The sequence below is a fragment of the Pseudoliparis swirei genome, chromosome 4, assembly GCF_029220125.1.
Source record: "Pseudoliparis swirei isolate HS2019 ecotype Mariana Trench chromosome 4, NWPU_hadal_v1, whole genome shotgun sequence".
NCBI lineage: Eukaryota > Metazoa > Chordata > Actinopteri > Perciformes > Liparidae > Pseudoliparis > Pseudoliparis swirei.
In genome coordinates this window covers 30,210,597-30,227,436 of record NC_079391.1, presented here as the reverse complement: position 1 = coordinate 30,227,436, position 16,840 = coordinate 30,210,597, and the positions used below count along the sequence as shown (strand labels likewise).

General features: G+C 47.7%; 1 protein-coding gene across 1 annotated transcript in view; it reads right to left on the bottom strand.

Annotated features, from left to right (window-relative positions):
• Positions 1-16,840, bottom strand: part of LOC130192529 (protein kinase C-binding protein NELL1-like) — a 238,494-nt gene that overhangs the window by 180,625 nt on the left and 41,029 nt on the right.

The following is a 16,840-nucleotide window of genomic DNA, read 5'->3' as shown; positions in this document are numbered from 1 at the left end:
CTCTCTAAAACTCCTATCGAAAGTTAAAACTGTATTAAAATGCCAATATGCGCTCCTGGGTAAAAAGTTCCTGATAAAAACATGACATAAAACCAAAGAGTGATCAGTAAAACCAGCCGGAACAATGCTGCACATTTTAAAAATACTAAAATGGTGCTTAAAAACATAAATACGGTCTAACCTGGCTGAGGAGATCCTTCCCTCCCTAACGTGGGACCATGTGTACTGTCGGCAGTCCGGATGCATCCTTCTCCACACGTCCACCAGGCCATGAGAATGGACCAGCCTCCTCAGCACCTGCTGTGAAGCTGGATGTGGCTCTGTGTGATTTCTGTCTTTAAAATCATCCTCTGTGCAGTTAAAATCCCCCCCCAAGAATAAAATATCCTCCGAGGCACAGTCATTTAAAACATCATTAATTTTGGATAAAAACAGCTTCCTCTCTGCCCCGGTTGTTGGAGCATAGACATTAATTAAAACAACATTAAAAGGTCGAACCGTGCTTTCACAAAGAACAGCCTCCCTCCACGATGTGTTTGACCTCCAGTGACCGCGGCTGAAGGCCCTGGAGAAGAGGAAGCCCACTCCTCCGCTGAGGTTGGTGTTGTGGCTCAGGAGAACTTCCCCCCCCCACTCCCCCCTCCACTCCGCCTCCTTGGTGCTGTCGCTGTCGTCTCTTGTAAGAAGAGAACATCGTTGGCTTTCATCTTGTTAAATTCATAAATAGATGTACTCTTCTTACTGTCCCTCGCTCCATTTACGTTTAAAACTCCGACTCTGAATGTGTTCATTAAAAGAAAAGAGTTTAAAAAACAAATAAAACTTAAAATCAACAAATCAAATAAAACCCACATTGGAGCTCTCCACCTCCCCCTGCTGGATGCACTCCTTTACTTTGAGTAAAATCTTTTTAATCCTAAAAACCTCTTGCTTTTCAAACTTTTTCTTTTTCATATAATATCTGCAAGACTGTACAAAGTTCACGAGGTCAGGGAAGTGATGCCTGACCTCCACTTTCCTTTGTTTTTGTTCTGTGTAAAACTGGCTTATTTCATCCACTGTATGAAGTTTTGAGCTTGACTGTTTGTTAAAATTAGAGGAGAGTCGCTGTCGTCTGCCCCCTCCTCATCACTGCTGTCCTCCACCGGCCCCGCCCCTTGACTCCTCCTCCTCTCCTCCACCCTGCTGGCCTTGGCCTCGCTGCCGCGCTCTGGCCGCTCTTCTTTCTTTGGGGCCCTTTCTGCCCCCCTGCTTCCTCCTCATCCATCTCTACCTGCTCCGCCCCCTCTTCCTCTGCACCGTCCTCCTCCACCTCTTCGCCTCCACCCACCTTCCCTACCCCCTCTATGGGCTTCTCACCACCCTTGTCCTCGTCTTTATTTCCCTTTTCCTCCTCTTTCCCACTTTCCTCATTATTCTCCACCCCACTCCCCACTTCCACCTCTAAGCCCGTGCCACCATCACCACCATCACCAATATTTTTTGTTGTTTTTTAAATCTTTTTTTGTTTGTTTTTTCCCCCTTCTTTTTCTTGTTTTCCTTCCTCCTCCCCACTTCCCACCTCACCCACAGCCTCTACCCCACTGCTCTTGGCAGATCCCCCCACATCCCCTCCATTTTCTTGGTCCGCTTTTCCTTTTTTTTCGTCGCTCCCGACTCCACCCACAGCCTGCTTCTCACTGCCCTGTCCAGGCTCCCCACCCTCTTCCCCCCCCTCGCCACCCTTACCCCCATCGCCACCATCACCACCACCATCACTCACTCCCTCATTCATACTCACCACATGTGTGTCGGGTGCAGCAGCAGTGACGCCGCCGCGCTCTCCGTTGGATTCGGCGGCGCGCCGCAGCGCCGCCGCCGCCCGCGAGCCCCGCAGCAGCGGCAGCGCAGCCGCCTCACCTGCTGTTCCCCACGCTGGTGCAGCGCGGCGTGACGCGCCGGACGGACCCGAGCCGCCCGGACCAGCTGGCGCAGGGTCGCCTCGCTCGGAACAGACTCTCGCGGTGTGCCCCTCCTCCCGCAATGAAAGCACTTCATCGCCGATGAAGACGCGTAGACGTTATAGTTAACATCATCTACTCTGACGCTGAAGCGCAGGTTTAACTCCGCGCTCCGGTCGTCGAGTATCATATAAACCGATCTACGGTAACTCATGATATGCTTCATCGAGCTCTCCTTGAACCCCGATGAGATCTCTCTGATCGGGGAGACCAGTTTCCCGTGCCGGAGAGCTCTCTGCTGAGAAACTCATCGGAGATGAGCGGAGGGACGTTTGAAACGAGGACTCTGGTGGACGGCTGGTCCAGCGGAAACACCTGTACAAACAAATCTCCCACCGAGAGACCCTCCTCTACCACGCGGCTCACCTTCGCCACCTGATCCAGGAAGATCACGACCGAGCCGTTCATCTTGGCGGCGGACTTCACGCTGCTGAACCCGACTTTCTTCCCGACTGCCCGAGCCAATTCCTCCACGCTGCACGAGGAGTCACCGGCAATCTTCATCCCGTGTCTCCTCGTGAGCAGCGGGGGGGGAATCGGGGCAAACATTTCCGCCTCGCCCCGAGCCCGGTGAGGCACCGGCAGCGGGAAGACACCCAGAGAAAAACCCAACTAATCACCAAACAATTTAAACTACTGTGAAACCCAACTAATAAACCACATAAACTAAATACACACAACTATGAAAGAACAGAAAAGAGAGAAACACACAGACAACGCTCCGCAGCTCTCAAACACACACCCTGTCGCTCTGACGCTCAGCGTGAACTGAGAGAGAGAGAGAGAGAGACAGAGACATAAAGGGAGAGAGAGAGGAGATAGAGAGAGAGAGAAAGGAGAGATAAAAAAGAGAGAGAGAGACGGGGAGAGAGAGAAAGAAGAGATAAAAGAGAGACTGAGAGAAAGGAGAGAGAGAGAAAAGAGTGAGAAATGCGAGAGAGAGAGAGAGAGAGAGTAGATAGAGAGAGAGACAGAGAAATGCGAGAGAGGAGATAGAGAGAGAGAGAGAGGAGATAGATTTTTTTTTGATTTTTGAAAAACACTTTATTTACATTTTTTCCATTACAACATTTCTTTAAAAATAAAGTGTTTTAAAAAATCAAATTGGTTAAAATAAAAGCACACAAACAAAACAAAACAAAAACATTAAAACAAAAGAAAAACATGTTTTACCTAATAAAAAGTGGTGCAAACTCCAGCTCCTCTTCCACCACAGAACAAACAATATCTTTAAAACACCAGCGTTGTTTAAAAGCATCCAGGTCTCCAATGTGTTTATAAAATCTGAACTCCAGCCAGAGTCTGGCTCTGATGTTACAGAGCCACACTGCCCTGGCTTCCTGCCCCTCTCTGTTTTCCACCCGGGACTTCCTAGTTAAATAAATGGCCATTTTGGCTTCGCCGGATAAAAAATTAAGGAGCTGCCATTTTCTTGTTCCGTTCTTTTGTAGGCAGCACCCATTATAAAACCTCCACTGTAAAAGCCACATTAAAAAGACTAAAAGCCAATGTTAAAAGAGCGAAGAAACTCAAAAGTCTCTTACACTCATTAAAAACATGGTAAATAGTCTCCCGGAGGTCACAGAAGGGGCACTGGCTCAGGACAGCGGGATTGATGACTGAAATAAAAGCGTTGGACGCGACAGCACCGTGTAAAATCCGCCACTGGAGGTCAGCGGTCCTTTTCTTTAGGGGAGGCTTGTATAGGACCCCCCACTGCGGGCCAGGGCCTCCATGCCCAAGTCTCTCTGACCACACAGTGGGCGGTCTGTTGCACAGTCTGGACCTGTTGATACTCTTCACGAGGTTAAAATACAAAGTCTTCTTGTCTGCTTTGTTCAGTGTGCAGTTTTCTGGGTGGCTCGTTCTTAGCAGGGGCGGTGAGTCCCCTAGCCCCGGGCTGAGGGAGATGTCTGGGAAGGGGTCTGCAGGGTCCGGCTCTGCTCTCTGCTGGCTGTAGTCGTTGAGGAGGCTCCTCTCCAACCCGGTCAGCCTCTGCCTCCACAGCTCCAGGAGCCTCCTCGCCACCCGGTCGGAATGCATCCCCAGCAGGAGCCCAGGGCCGGGGTCGCTCAGCGTCGGCCCCACTGCATCCACCAACTGCTGCAGGCAAAGTGTCTTTGTTCGCAGCAGCGCCCGTTAGTCCAGGGTGACGCTGCTGCTAATGTCCAGTCGTGCATTATAAATTAATGGTTCTCTCAACAACCAGAACAGAGAGTCAGACTGTGGGCACCTTTCGTGCTTAAAAAGGGCCCACGACTTAAAAACACCCTGATAAAAGGAGACAGCCCACTTAGTTTTAAAATGCTGGAGTCTATTAAAACAGAGCAGTATCCAGCCCCAGGTTGTCAGCACGTCTGAGGATGCAGCTGGCCACGTCTCGCCACACTAAAAACCCCGGACTTGTTAAAAACTTCTGAACAAACTGTAATCTAAAAGTGGCCGTCCGACTGGCCAGGTGGACAAGGCCCTGTCCCCTCCTCTCTGGCTAAAACAGCACCCCCTGTGGCACCCAGTGTAGACCCTCCCAAAAGAAATCCACCATCTTCTTCTGTATGTTGGCTAAGAAGCCCGAGGGAGGGTCTAACACGGTCAACCTGTGCCACAGTTGGGATGCAATAAGATTGTTTAAAACCAGTACTCTACCCTTAAAAGACATCTGGGGGAGCAGCCACTTCCACTTGGAAAGTTTCCCCTCTATCTTCTCTGTGACGCCCTCCCAGTTCTTCTGGACCATGCTCGGTTTCCCCAGGTATATTCCTAAATATTTAAAACCGTCCTTTTCCATATGAGCTTTTGTGGAAGAACCGGAGGCGCCACGCCACTCCCCACAGCGAGGGCTTCGCTTTTCTTCCAGTTCACCCTCGCTGATGATGCCGTGCTAAACTCCTGTACTATTCGATTTAAAAGGTTTACATCATTTTGATTCTTGATAAAAACAACAACGTCGTCGGCATATGCCGATAAAATCATTCCTTTACTAAAACCAGGTAAAACCAAACCATGTAGGCTAGGCGTATTTTAATGAGGAGGGCTCGAGGGAGAGTGCGAGAGCATCCCGGACAGAGCACAGCCCTGCCGGACCTCTACTCACTCTAAAAGGAGCACACAGCCTGCCGTTTATCTTCAGCACACTCTCAACATCACTGTACAACACCTTGATCTTAGCTATGAAACCAGCGCTGAACCCAAACTTCCCCAGAACTTTCCAGAGGAAGCCGTGTTCAACGCGGTCAAAAGCCTTTTCCTGATCTAGAGAAATCAGACCAGTATCCATACCCAACGAGCTGGAGACCTCCAAAACGTCCCGAATGAGGTGGACGTTGTCCACCATGGACCTGCCGGGCACACAGTAGGTCTGGTCCCGATGGAGGACCTGCTCCATAGCTCCCCTCAGCCTGGAGGCCAGGACCCTGGACAGAAGCTTGTAATCCACACACAGCAGAGACACAGGGCGCCAGTTACCGATGTCCTGCGGGTTTCCTTTTTTTGGCAGTAGCGTTAGTACTGCCCTCCGGCAGGACATCGGCATGGAACCAGAGGCCAGACTCTCGTTGAAGACGTCTAGGATGTCCCTTCCGAGGACATCCCAGTATTTCTTGTAGAATTCAGCGGGGAGGCCGTCGATTCCGGGGGCGCCTCCTGCATTCCTGCAGGGCAGCTTTCAGCTCTTGGGGGGTTATGGGTCTGTCGAGCTCCTCATTAGTCTCCTCGAGACCTGAGGCAGCTCCCACAGAGCCCCTCCGCCGACTCTCCTCCTCCCTATACTCAGTGGCATAAAGGGAGGAGTAAAACCCCACCGCCGCTTCCGGATCTGGCTTGGCTCCACAACCGACTGCCCTCGTCCGTCAGCAGTGAGTGGATCACTCGCCTGCCCTCCTCTTCTCCAGGCCGATGAAGAAGCTAGAGAGAGTGTCCATCTCCGCGATGGTCTGGAATCGGGACCTGACCAGTGCGCCTTGCACTTTTACTTCGAACAGGTCGGCGAGTGCCGCTGTTTTACTTTGAGGACTTCAATATGTCCTCGATCTCCTGTGGACTCGCTTAAACTTTCTAGGTCCACTATCTCAGTCTCCAGGTCCTTCATAGATCTGGTGACGTCTCTAGTGACGTTGAAAGTGTGCTGCTGACAAAGGAGCTTAATTTCCACCTTACCACGGTCCCACCACTGCCTAAGATTATTAAAATCACTCTTCCTCAGCCTAAAATGCCCCAAAATAAAACAACACCTCTCTAAAATTCCTATCGAAAGTTAAAACTGTATTAAAATGCCAATATGCGCTCCTGGGTAAAAATTCCTAATAAAACATGACATAAAACCAAAGAGTGATCAGTAAAACCAGCGAACAATGCTGCACATTTTAAAAATATTAAAATGGTGCTTAAAACATAAATACGGTCTAACCTGGCTGAGGAGATCCTTCCCTCCCTAACGTGGGACCATGTGTACTGTCGGCAGTCCGGATGCATCCTTCTCCACACGTCCACCAGGCCGTGAGAATGGACCAGCCTCCTCAGCACCTGCTGTGAAGCTGGATGTGGCTCTGTGTGGTTTCTGTCATTAAAATCATCCTCTGTGCAGTTAAAATCCCCCCCCAAGAATAAAAAATCCTCCGAGGCACAGTCATTTAAAACATCATTAACTTTGGATAAAAACAGCTGCCTCTCTGTCCCAGTTGTTGGAGCATAGATATTTATAAAAACCACGTTAAAAGGTCGAACCGTGCTTTCACAAAGAACAGCCTCCCCTCCACGATGTGTTTGACCTCCAGTGACCGAGGGCTGAAGGCCCTGGAGAAGAGGAAGCCCACTCCTCCGCTGAGGTTGGTGTTGTGGCTCAGAAGGACTTCCCCCCCCCACTCCCTCCTCCAGTCCGCCTCGTTGGTGCTGTCGCTGTGCGTCTCTTGTAAGAAGAGAACATCGTTGGCCTTCATCTTGTTAAATTCATAAATTGATGTTCTCTTCTTACTGTCCCTCGCTCCATTTACGTTTAAAACTCCGACTCTGAATGTGTTCATTAAAAGAAAAGAGTTTAAAAAACAAATAAAACTTAAAACCAATAAATCAAATAAAACACACATTGGAGCTCTCCACCTCCCCCTGCTGGATGCACTCCTTCACTTTGGGTAAAAACTTTTTGATCCTAAAAACCTCTTGTCTGTCTAATTTTTTTCCCCTCATGTGGAAATGGCATGAGTGTACAAAGGCCACGAGGTCAGGGAAGTGATCCTTGACCTCTACTTTCTTTTTCCCTTTTGTTTTGTGCAGAAACAGACTTATCTCATCAGCAGTGTACAGCTTTTGCGTCTGACTACTTGTTAAAAACAGAGGAGAGTCGCTGTCCTCTGACCCCTCCTCGTCACTACTGTCCTCCACCGGCCCCGCCCCCTGACTCCTCCTCCTCACTTCCACCCTGCTGGCCTTGGCCTCGCTGCCGGCGCTCTCGCCACTCTTCTTCCTCTTTGAGGCTCCTTTCTGCTCCCCTGCTTCCTCCTCGTCCATCTCCACCTGCTCCGCCCCCTCCTCCCCTGCACCGTCCTCCTCCACCTCTTCGCACCTGTCCTACCCCCTCAATGGGCTTCTCGCCACCCCTGTCCTCGTCTTTTTTTTCCTTTTCCTCCTCTTTCTCACTTTCCTCATTATTCTCCACCCCATTCCCCACTTCCACCTCTAAGCCCGTGCCACCATCACCACCATCACCAATATTATTTTTTGTTTTTTTAATCTTTTTTTGTTTTTCCCTTCTTTTTCTTGTTTTCTTTCCTCCTCCCCACTTCCCACCACACCCACAGCCTCTACCCCACTGCTCTTGGCAGATCCACCCACATCCCCTCCATTTGTTTGGTCCGCTTTTCCTTCTTTTCCTTTCCTCTCACCGCTCCCGACTCCACCCACAGCCTGCCTTTCACTGCCCTGTCCAGCCTCCCCACCCTCATCCCCACCCTCACCCTTGCCCGCATCACCCCCATCACTCACTCCCTCATTCATACTCACCACATGTGTGTCGGGTGCAGCAGCAGTGACGCCGCTCGCCGCGCTCTCCGTTGGAATCGGCGGCGCCGCCGCAGCGCCGCCGCGCCGCGCGCTCCTCTCAGAGACGCCGCGCCAGCCCCGCAGCCGCGCAGCGGCAGCCGCCTCACCTGCTGTTCCCCACGCTGGTGTAGCGCGCCGGACGGACCCGAGCCGCCCAGACCAGCTGGCGCAGGGTCGCCTCGCTTCGAGCAGACCTCGCAGTGTGCCCCTCCTCCCGCAATGAAAGCACTTCATCGCCGATGAAGACGCGTAGACGTTATAGTTAACATCATCTACTCTGACGCTGAAGCGCAGGTTTAACTCCGCGCTCCGGTCGTTGAGTATCATATAAACCGATCTACGGTAACTCATGATGTGCTTCATCGAGCTCTCCTTGAACCCCGATGAGATCTCTCTGATCGGGGAGACCAGTTTTCCGTGCCGGGAGAGCTCTCTGCTGAGAAACTCATCGGAGATGAGCGGAGGGACGTTTGAAACGAGGACTCTGGTGGACGGCTGGTCCAGCGGAAACACCTGTACAAACAAATCTCCCACCGAGAGACCCTCCTCTACCACGCGGCTTACCTTCGCCACCTGATCCAGGAAGATCACGACCGAGCCGTTCATCTTGGCGGCGGACTTCACGCTGCCGAACCCGACTTTCTTCCCGACTGCCCGAGCCAATTCCTCCACGCTGCACGAGGAGTCACCGGCAATCTTCATACCGTGTCTCCTCGTGAGCAGCGGGGGGGGAATCGGGGCAAACATTTCGCCACGCACCGAGCCCGGTGAGGCACCGGCAGCGGGAAGACACCCAGAGAAAAACCCAAATTACCACCAAACAACTTAAACTACTGTGAAACCCAACTAATAAACCATATAAACTAAATACACACAACTATGAAAGAATAGAGAAGAGAGAAACCCACAGACAACGCTCCACAGCTCTCACACACACACCCTGTCGCTCTGACGCTCAGCGTGAACTGAGAGAGAGAGAGAGAGAGAGAGAGAGAGAGAGAGAGAGAGAGAGAGAGAGAGATAGAGAGAGAGAGAGAGAGAAAAGATAGAGAGAGAGAGAGAGACCCCTCTGTGACCTTTTCCATTCCATGCGACTTGAAGCTTGAAAAGTGTGCGATCGAGTCGCGATGCAACAAAGAAGTGTCGACCTGTAATGGATGAAAACAAAATGATTGTGAGTAAACAATGGCCGGCAGACAATGGCTGCCGGGACCCCGAGGGCTGGGAAGGACACGATCGCCCGAGGCCGAGAATCTCCACACCACGCCGAGCGGGGAGAATCCTTCCAGAGGGCGGCGGGCTTTGTTGGACAATTACGAGAGAGAAGCCCGGCACTGGGAGCGGCTGCACCGCCTTCATGTCGAGTAAAAAAACAAACCGCAATCGTCGAATGAAAATGCAAGGGAACACTTTACGATGCAATTTCTTTCCTCTTTCATTTCACTTTGTTTTTTAACATCCCTGCCATATGTATCTCTGTTGTGGCTCCACGGTGGTGTCATATGACTATTTATTATCCGCAAAGTGAAGCTCCCATCCCAGTGTCAACTACGATAAACAAACACATTCATAAACGTCTTCAACGGAGTCATTTCCGTCTGTCCTTTTTTTAGCTGGACCTTAAATAAGAAGGTTAACCTGAGAACATGGCGTCTCTGATTCCAAGATGGAGTTTGCTCCTGACCTTTCATTTCAAAGGGAACGCTATCAATGTTAAAGGGTAACCGTGGTGTTTTTCAACCCCATTTCTCATGTGTTTATGACAATTTAGAAAATTAGTTTCCGGTATTAATTGAAAACGCTGCAGACGGCATGCAATGTAATCCCTCGGGTGAACGGACGTCCACCAGGTTGTTTTTTCCCCACCGACAGGCTCGCATAAAAAAACACGAGCGCTTTTATCCGACTTCCCCCCCCCCCCGAGCTCATGGTATTATAAATGTGCCAGAGGCCCGGAGGGATGGCGATTCCAACCGCTGAGCGACGAATAAACAGGCCCGGTGTTAGGGTCGCGATGGGGTCGGGAGTGCAGCGACAGCCGTGTGAGAAAGCTGTAGCGGTGACAAGTGGTCTTCATCAAAAAAAACTCAACCGCCGTCACCTGTGAGACGAAATGTCGTGTAAATTAATGGCTGTATATCATCCGACCCTTTTTTTTTCTTACATGGACAGCTGACAGATGATTATCTGGAGACGGTGGTGAAGCAGATACTGCAGGAGGTGTAAACAGTTGACGGACAGGAACTTTTTTTTTTTCATATTGGAAAAATCCAGGAGGCATATCTCGGGAATAACTGCGATTGCGTAAAATCAGTGAGCTAGCTTAGAATGCAAAAATACCATTTCTTAGTTCTTATATTTGAGGTATCAAACTGTATAACCCTCAGTGGTATTTAGGATCCCGGTGTTGAAAGATAGTTGTGTGTGTTTTCTTTTTTTGTGCTTCATCCTTTGTGGAAGCGAAGGGCAGCCAAGGTAGGAGGAGGCCTCTGGGGTCTGAATACTGTCGGACAGGTGTGTGTGTGTGGGGGTCCTCTCGGGACGATCCCACCATTCAAACTAACAACAAACACCACAAAGGTTTCTGGGGAGTAAGAGGCGGGCTGAAGGTAAGATTGCCTTTCGGAGCCTTTGTGGTGCTGTCAGGGTCATTTATTGTAGTTGTGAGGGTCATTTATTGTAGTTGTGAAGGTCATTTAATCTAGTTGTGAGGGTCATTTATTGTAGTTGTGAAGGTCATTTAATCTAGTTGTGAGGGTCATTTAATCTAGTTGTGAAGGTCATTTAATCTAGTTGTGAGGGTCATTTAATCTAGTTGTGAGGGTCATTTAATCTAGTTGTGAGGGTCATTTAATCTAGTTGTGAAGGTCAATTAATCTAGTTGTGAAGGTCATTTATTGTAGTTGTGGGGGTCATTTAATCTAGTTGTGAGGGTCATTTAATCTAGTTGTGAAGGTCATTTAATCTAGTTGTGAGGGTCATTTAATCTAGTTGTGAGGGTCATTTAATCTAGTTGTGAGGGTCATTTAATCTAGTTGTGAGGGTCAATTAATCTAGTTGTGAAGGTCAATTAATCTAGTTGTGAAGGTCATTTATTGTAGTTGTGGGGGTCATTTAATCTAATTGTGAGGGTCATTTAATCTAGTTGTGAGGGTCATTTAATCTAGTCATTTATTCTAGTTGTGAGGGTCATTTAATCTAGTTGTGAGGGTCATTTATTCTAGTTGTGAGGGTCATTTATTCTAGTTGTGGGGGTCATTTATTCTAGTTGTGAGGGTCATTTATTCTAGTTGTGAGGGTCATGTAATCTAGTTGTGGGGGTCATTTAATCTAGTTGTGGGGGTCATTTAATCTAGTTGTGGGGGTCATTTATTCTAGTTGTGAGGGTCATGTAATCTAGTTGTGGGGGTCATTTATTCTAGTTGTGAGGGTCATTTAATCTAGTTGTGGGGGTCATTTATTTTCTGGTGGAGTTGATGTTCTTCAGGGATCCTTCAGCAGAGCTTCTCTGCCCAATGACGCTATCAACAAATAATTACATGTAATTTGAAAGAATACTTGGAAAAATATGTGAATAAATTCAATTTGACTTTCTTTCATTTGAGAGTCAGTTGTTGACTACATACATACGTGATTATCGTGATGTTCTGCACCTTTGAATAAGGACTCTCCTTTAACTGGACCCCACTGAATACTAATTGAAGACCACTTCTCTGGAGCATTACATGTGGGTAAGAAGTACCGGCGGTCTGTATTTGAGTTCTCGAGGAGCAAAGGGGAATTATAGTTTGTCAGCATGTTTTCCGCATTGCATCCTCCGTATGATCCAGGGAGTGAAGTGTAGAAGCTGGTGTGAGTCCGAGGTGAGAGGGTGCAGCTCATCCCTCACTGCCGCTCCACGGGGGAGGCCAGGAGTTCAGGAGCTGAGTTGAGCGGGTTCTCACACACAAATCCCACCCGACGGAAAAACACATTTAGAATTTAAAGTTTAAGCATAAAATAGCCAGACAGAGAGCAGAGATCCACCACGGCACCATTTCTCCAATTTAAGAATTATTTTCGGCTCATCTGCCAAGGAAGGCTAAACCAATCAAATTGCCGAAAAGAAAATTGTTAGTATTACTTCCCCACCTGTTTTTTAAGATGTCTAAAAACACATCATTTACAGATGCTGTGTGTATTCTTATTAGATGCTTTTAAAGCAGGACTGCAAAAAACGATCATCATGATAACATGTTATTTGGAAAATCTATACACTGGTCCAATATATAACTAATACTAATACGAATAAATTTGATTCCTGGAAGCTTATTGAAAGTATAAACTCACGAAAGGAAGCACAAAATGTGACTCTCTTAAATGCGTTTGTTTAAATGTTGATTTTGGACCCAAAATAAAAATCAATACGAGTTGTTCTTGTGCTCAATTAACTGTTCACGTTAAAAAAAAGATGTTTACCGTGTCCAACTTTACCCCGTTTACAAACATCGTGGCTCTCCTCCATCTCTGCGTGTGGTCGACTCCCACCTGGTGTTGACTGGAGCTCTGCGCGTCTCCATAAAAAGAGGAGAACCCCGCCGGTGCTCGTGAACTGAGGCGAAGGCGGGCGAGACGGACCCGTAGAGCGACGGAGGCGAGACGGATGGATGGAGCGGCTGGAGGAGCATCTTAGGCGTTGGAAGTGTTCGGTGTGAAGAGGCTTTTGAGTTCCTTCATCACACAGCTTACTGCCACTTGCAGACACCGAGAGCGTCACTGGGACCCAGAAAACCGCTGGCTCGGCATAAAGATGTTCCTTTTGTTCTATTCAGCCGAGCCGGAGCATCAATAATAAAAAAACCTTCTCAGAAGAAAGAGAAGCGCCGCCTGCTTTCGCGGCGGGTACCCAGAAGATGCTTTCACTTTGAGGATGAGGAGAACAGAGGATGAGAGGAGCGGAGGAGAGGCGGAGCTGATAGGACGAGGTGGGAGGAGGAGGAGAGAGGATGATTGTGCCGAGAGAGACAAAGAAGTTCAAAAAGAGACGGAGGGAATGTGCGATTGGATTTGGCGGAGTGGTGGTCGGCCGGCTGAATGGGAGGCCGGTGTTATGTAACGGGAACGAATGGCCGTTGGCCGAGAGCTCCAATGGGGCCTTCAGGGTGCGTTCAGGGGTTCAGAGAACACATCCGCGGTCACAATGGGGCGCGGGGTCTGCGCCGAGCCAGTCCAGACTCCCATCTCGGCAAATGTAATGACACAGGCAGTGCTTGGAGTCTGACTCGCACACAAACGCCTCGTCTCAAAATAACTCCAGCCTGCTGCGGCTTGGCGAGAAACGCATCGCAATGCCCACTTCATCACAAAGGATACGGCGTTTGAAAGGAAAGGAAAGAGAGAGCCTCGAAAAATCAGTCACAGACGTAGTCGGGGCGTGTTTTCTGTTTCAATTAAGAATTAAATGGGGAACTATTGAGTCATGTGAATGCTTCATGAGAAACAAAATGTCGCTTTCACCCGTATGATGTCGGTCCACGATGATGTGGAGAGGAGGGCTGCAACTAACGATTATTTTAATAATCCATTAATCTGTTGATTATTTTTTGGGATTAATCGATGAATCGGCTGTTAAAAAAAAAGGGTTAATTTCCAAATTCGTTGACAACTATTTAAATCATCGATTTTTATCGATTCGTTGTCTCAGCCCGAGTGTAGAGAGAGGCGTCCACATTTGAAAAGGTCCTCCACCTCTTCAGTAGGGATGGGTGTCCCCATGTGTGTCACTTCTATGTGGCGGTTAGGGTGTAAAGATCTTGTGGTTTCTTCATAAGAGTTGAAGAAATACTGCAGTCCAGCAAACGGAGCTTTACCTCCCATGATTCATGTCCGATAAAGAATTCTACTGAATTGATCCTCAACTTCAACCTCATGTGTGACCAGGCTGCTCAACGAATATCAATTACCACACCACAAACCACGGGGGCCGGGTGAAAATTAAATATGATCATTTATTGTCCTTCAATGAAATCACATCGTGATGAAAATCCATGAAGATGTTGTGAAACTCAATTACGTTGTCTCAAATTGATAAGAAGAACAAGCACAAACTAATTAAAAAGCATTAACGTTCTTCTTCCGACAAAACCCCCGAGTAGTTAAATCAAACTATTGTCTAAATCGAATAACTCTACGTGTGTGCATGATTGTAAACGCATCATTTAATAGCTTGCTAAATGTTCTCCAGAATTTCACTTGAAGCTGATGTTTATTTTCTACTTAGCTTCTTAATGAGAGAAGTAATAATCAGTTCTTTTCATTTGTCAAGTATTTAATTCATACAGCAGTATACAAGAAAAAGCTTTACCCTCCCAGATATCTACTCAACAGGAGATATTGTGATATATTTATTCATATCAAGATATGACAAGATTTAAGCCTCATGGTGGCCCAGCTCTACATTCCATTGGGGGTAAATGCTGTATATATATATATATACACATATATACATATACATATATACACATGTATATATATATACACATACATATATACACATGTTTATGTATATATACATATGTGTATATATATATACATATATATATATATATATATCATGCATTTCTAGGGTGAATAATATTGACTTTACTGCGTCTTATTGACAGAGGAAGAATCAAATATCATAATGTAATGCTTTTTAAAAATGTGTTATAACTGTAATAACTCTCTGTCCACACTGAATCTGTATATATGCAACAGTGAATCTGTTTAATGTGCAATTCTGTTAAATCATGCAAACACACCGCGTAGCCATGAGCTATAGTCCCTTAAACGGGATGTGTGGGATATGTAACCACTTACATATCCCATAGCTGGACATGCCATCTTCCCACGTGCCCAGAACACTTTTTACTACAATATAGCCAACACTTTCATAATATAGGACACTTTTAGCTGCCTAGCAGTCTCCCTCTAGCCAGCCAGTAGTGCAGGGAGCATTCATCGTAAACATGCATCTTCATTTCAACTTGATAAATTACAGATCTCCCACTGCGGGAAATTCTAAATGAGCGAAAAGAATGAATAAAAAAACGTCCAACAGAAGTTTAGCTCCACTCGCCGCCAGTTAGGACCATCCACCTCATTAAAAAAGAAAAAAATCTAATTTGACTTCATGGTCGACGCTCGCTCACATCCCATTCTGATTGGACGCTGGTACACACGGCATCCCAATTCACTCGACCTCTCTTTGTTTTAATATGTTAAGGTCCACCAACAAGCCTGCGAGGCGCATCTCTGGAGAAACGCTACCAACTGTCGGGCGTTGCAGTGTGTGCAAGTTTGGTTTCTATGGTAACTCCGGCAATATTCCTCATTGTGCCTATTAGTCGGGTTGTATAAATGCACTGGTGTCTAGATTATTAATGTGCATGCGAACAAAGCCTTAACGAGAAAGAGAGAGATAAAATTCCCGATAGATTTTTTTTACATTTTTGATGAATCTGTAAAAGTTCAATCTGTGCTTATGCTAAAGTAGAAAGATATGTCTTGTAATCTGGGGAAACAGATCCAACAACAGCCCCATAAATATCAGAGGCTGGCTTCGGGAGCGCGTTGGAGCGTGGCTAAGTGCGCGTGATGCAACATTTGCTTAGCGCGAGCTCTCCTTTGAGCCATCACGCTACACGGTGCATGTCATTGGGCCTTGAGGAGGAGGAGGGGGGGACAGTTTGCTGTGGTCTGGCCAGTCCGCTGTGTGGCAATTTTGTGTGCTGGTAATATGAGCACCTGACAGAGAGCGAGAGAGGGAGAGCGAGAGAGAGGAATGAGAGTGGAAGGCAATTCTCAGGGTCACCTTAAAAGCACAGCAGGGACCAACACACACCTCTTCAGAGGGGATCATACAGTCGGGGCTCGACTAGGAGTGCACCGGCGTGCACGTACACACGGGTGGAGAAAGATTCTTTGCTTACATAAAAGTAGCAAGAGCACAAAAGGAAGAAGAAGAAAAACCTCCAACAGTGCTGCAGTGAGAGTCTCCCTGAAGTAGAAGCACGCGAAATGTAGCGAGAAGCACCGAGACTTGAATGACGCCCAACAGTCGTCGTTGTTCTTGTTGTTGTTTTGATGCACGTTGCGATTTCAAAGGATTTGGTTGAACTCCCTCTTGGAACTGCGCAGCGCTCAGATATTCTGTTTAACCGAGGAACACTCACAACGCTAAAGAAGCTCTAACTTCTGCTTCAATGGGATTTTAATTGAGCACAACAAAGCTTTTGTGTGAGCGGTGACTCAAACCTGCAGCTATTCTTCACTGCAGGGCAACCAGATGCTTATTAATACACATTGGAGCAGCAGTTTCCAACTGTCTTATACTGTGGCCTCTTAAAATCAAGCAATGTATACTTATGACCCCGAATTGAAGATATCGGACCATCGATAGTATCCAGTGTTTCACGAGAACACAAGCTAAAAGTAGAGAAACGTAAGAGTAAACAACTTCTGAGACAGAGAGTTTGAATGTGTCCCTTAAATAATATAATATACCCCTCAGGGGGGGTCCTGAACCCCATGCTGGGAACCAAGAGGACTTCCCTCTCTCAACTCTCCCCATATCTTTGCCACTGTGTACGATTTTTTCTCGACTCCCAGCAAACACGAGTCCACGCCCTCACCCCCAGAAAGCTCAGTGAAGGCTTTTAGCGTCAAGAGCAGGGAGGGAGGGGGGGGGGGATAAATCAATGTTACCTGCCCTTCTAAAAACAATTCATAGTTGAAGTGTTTCTTGGAGGGGATGGGGGGTGAGGAGGAGGAGAGGGGGGGGGGGGGGC